The sequence below is a fragment of the Eucyclogobius newberryi genome, unplaced genomic scaffold, assembly GCF_026437365.1.
Source record: "Eucyclogobius newberryi isolate DKJ021-1_F unplaced genomic scaffold, fEucNew1.0.hap1 SCAF_4, whole genome shotgun sequence".
NCBI lineage: Eukaryota > Metazoa > Chordata > Actinopteri > Gobiiformes > Gobiidae > Eucyclogobius > Eucyclogobius newberryi.
In genome coordinates this window covers 35,875,886-35,879,889 of record NW_027316056.1, presented here as the reverse complement: position 1 = coordinate 35,879,889, position 4,004 = coordinate 35,875,886, and positions in this window count along the sequence as shown.

Sequence of the window (4,004 nt, the reverse complement as noted above, 5' to 3'; positions counted from 1 at the left end):
ACATTTGTGTGTTATTTATTAGCGTTTAGGCGGTCAGGGAGAGACTGGACCCATTTTGACCCATTTTGACCCATAGGAAGAGTCGACGCGGTACGTAGTCATTTTTGCACTCTAAAGTCATGACCTCGATCACAACAACATTTTTATGCAGTGATTCTTTCTTTGTAATGTACCTGTACTTCATAATGCTGGTTTTGTGTAAAAATGTATAAAGTAAAATGTGTGAAAAAATGATAAGGAAAAAGTGTTTGGCTCGCAGTGGAGATGTTTGAGTCCCCAGTTGACCAAAAATAATCTTAAAATGAACTGCAGTGGTGATATCTAAACACTTTCTAATGGTATAAATATATGTATATGTTTATGTTTATGTTTATTTATATGTATATGTATGTAGGACGCAGACTGGGAAAAGAGTATTTCAGAAACACGGCTGCTTTAGAAAACAATTCTAAACTCGATCAGAATAAGCCTGTTTTTCCCTTCACATCTGCTGCTGAAGCTCAGCTAGAAATGATGGTGTCTTTAGTGCCCTCTACTGGCTGCTGGGTATCACTGCAGGAAGCTTGGTTTTTCTTCTCCCGCAGCTGCTCAGTCTGTGGGCGTGTTCAGAGGCCCGTTCATGCTCCGCCCTCTTACGTGAGCGTTTAGAACCAGAGCGAACAGCAACACGGTCTCAAACCTGCTGAATAAACTCGTGGGAATCAAGGATGTTTGCAGGTTCTGCCCTAACTGAGCATGTGCAGAGGAGAGAAGCTCTAACTGAGCATGTGCAGAGGAGTGAAGCTCTAACTGAGCATGTGCAGAGGAGAGAAGCCCTAATTGAGCATGTGCAGAGGAGTGAAGCCTTAACTGAGCATGTGCAAAGGAGAGAAGCTCTAACTGAGCATGTGCAGAGGAGTGAAGCTCTAACTGAGCATGTGCAGAGGAGAGAAGCCTTAACTGAGCATGTGCAGAGGAGTGAAGCTCTAACTGAGCATGTGCAGAGGAGAGAAGCTCTAACTGAGTATGTGCAGAGGAGAGAAGCTCTAACTGAGCATGTGCAGAAGAGAGAAGCCCTAATTGAACATGTGCAGAGGAGAGAAGCCCTAACTGAGCATGTGCAGAGAAGAGAAGCTCTAACTGAGCATGTGCAGAGGAGTGAAGCTCTAACTGAGCATGTGCAGAGAAGAGAAGCCCTAACTGAGCATGTGCAAAGGAGAGAAGCTCTAACTGAGCATGTGCAGAGGAGAGAAGCCCTAACTGAGCATGTGCAGAGAAGAGAAGCTCTAACTGAGCATGTGCAGAGGAGAGAAGCCCTAATTGAGCATGTGCAGAGGAGTGAAGCCTTAACTGAGCATGTGCAAAGGAGAGAAGCTCTAACTGAGCATGTGCAGAGGAGTGAAGCTCTAACTGAGCATGTGCAGAGGAGAGAAGCTCTAACTGAGCATGTGCAGAGGAGAGAAGCTCTAACTGAGCATGTGCAGAAGAGAGAAGCCCTAATTGAACATGTGCAGAGGAGAGAAGCCCTAACTGAGCATGTGCAGAGAAGAGAAGCTCTAACTGAGCATGTGCAGAGGAGTGAAGCTCTAACTGAGCATGTGCAGAGAAGAGAAGCCCTAACTGAGCATGTGCAGAGGAGAGAAGCTCTAACTGAGCATGTGCAGAGGAGAGAAGCCCTAACTGAGCATGTGCAGAGAAGAGAAGCTCTAACTGAGCATGTGCAGAGGAGAGAAGCCTTAACTGAGCATGTGCAGAGGAGAGAAGCCTTAACTGAGCATGTGCAGAGAAGAGAAGCCTTAACTGAGCATGTGCAGAGGTGTGAAGCTCTAACTGAGCATGTGCAGAGGAGTGAAGCTCTAACTGAGCATGTGCAGAGGAGAGAAGCTCTAACTGAGCATGTGAAGAGGAGTGAAGCTCTAACTGAGCATGTGCAGAGGAGAGAAGCTCTAACTGAGCATGTGCAGAGGAGAGAAGCTCTAACTGAGCATGTGAAGAGGAGAAGCAACAGCACCGCCGAGTTTCAACAAGTGACTCAACAACTATCATTTAGAGACCACAAAAAGTCTTTGTTTGTGGCTAAGGCTGTGTTTATGTTTCCAATGATTAAACGTTAGTTAGAAATACAGGCAGTATTTTAATAACAGACAACGTTTATTTGTGTGATAAATTGGTCGGAGAAGTCAGTTTATTTAATCCATTCAGCCCCTCGATAAGGCGAGATAAGGCTTGATACGGTGTGAGTTTAGCTCAGTAGGTGCTTACCCTTCACGTGCTTACCCATTTTTTCACTTTTCTATCATCCACGTAATATTAACGAGCACCCCAGCTCCGCTTACACATCCACTGAGCTACAGCACCACTAAGTCACACCGAACTGTCGTACAGTTGTTTTTTCTCAGTAGTTTTCTGCTGTTGCACAAAAGCCGTTCGATAACTTGTACAGCGCGATATCCACAAAACTGTCATTTCAGAATGTTAAATTCAAACTCGTGCCTTACAAACTGTAACCACAATTCTGTACAAATAAAGACTCTCAGTAGAACGTAAGATGTATAATGTTTCGCTGAGATTTGTCTTATTTTCCAGTCGGTGCCTTTATTCCTCTGGTTGTGGCCGATAACCTTGTTATTTTTGTCTACAACTATATTAAGGCCTAAACTCAAACAATAACTACATTTACCTGGGACGTTCCACCTCTTTAGGCTCATTTCTCTTCTATTTTGAACTCAGCAGATGGACAGAGGACAAAATGGGACAAATATCGGCGCTAAATATCGGTGATTTTCCAATGTTACATATGAACCAGCAGTGACAGAAGAAGAAATCACAGATATTAGTGACAATGTGATCCTAATTTGACTTTAACATGTATTTTAGTACCTGTTTGCACGAAGAAAACCAAAAACAACAACCACGTGCACCAAGACCACGATCTTTGGCTTCTTTTTGGAGCAGAAAACATATTTACATTATAATGAACGTCTTTGGTCCACAATATTGAAAAGAAATGACCTGGTTTTCATGCACATTATGACAGTAAATCTGTTCCTGGCACATCGTTGATATTCGTTCATTTTCGAGTGCGTGTGCAACCTTAGAACAGACTGTTCACAGGCACATGAAATGAGGCTGGGGTGGACCGCCCGAGCACAGCCAATCAGAGCGCTGCGCCAGGATAACGAGAGATAAAAGACTTAATTAGATGAAGACACATTAAATACACAAAATGGGACAATTATTCTGAACTTACAGTAATATGCTCCAATTCTTCTTTTTTTCTACTTTCTTTCTACTGTTGTTCTTACTGTTCCAGCTCGTTCTTCGTGTTCTAATTAAAGAAATAAAATATTAAAAAAAAAAAAAAACTCATGTTAAATAACAATGTACGAAATGGGACAATTATTCTGAATTTACAGTAATACGCTCTAATTCTTCTTTGTTTTTATTATTTTAATGCCACTCCCTTGTTTTCTACTTTTATTTTTACTTACCTCGTTTGAGTTTTTTTTTATTTTTCTATGTTCTAATGAATAAATAAAATGGCCAAAAAAATCAAATGTTAAATTATTGCGATGATTTAACACGAGATATTTAAAACAAAATGCACAATGCACAAAATGGGACAATTATTCTGTATTTACGGTAATATGTTCTAATAATAATAATAATAATAATAACTTTTATTTATATAGCGCTTTTCAGTGACCCAAAGACGCTGAACATAATAAAAAAAGGGGGGGTATTTACAGACAGGGGGGGACAACACGTACAATACACATTAATATACAGATAAAATGAACAAGACAGAAGAAGTAGAGAGAAAAAGATGGGGATGTAACAGGGGGTAGAAGAGTAGGCAATGGGGTAGAGGAGGCTAGGGGTAGGGGAGGTCATAGGCTTGGGTGAAGAGGTATGTTTTTAGGCGGGATTTGAATGTTGTGAGTGAGGGAGAGTGGCGGACAGGTCGGGGGAGGGAGTTCCAGAGTCGGGGTGCTGTTCGGGAGAATGCTCTGTCGCCAAAAGTT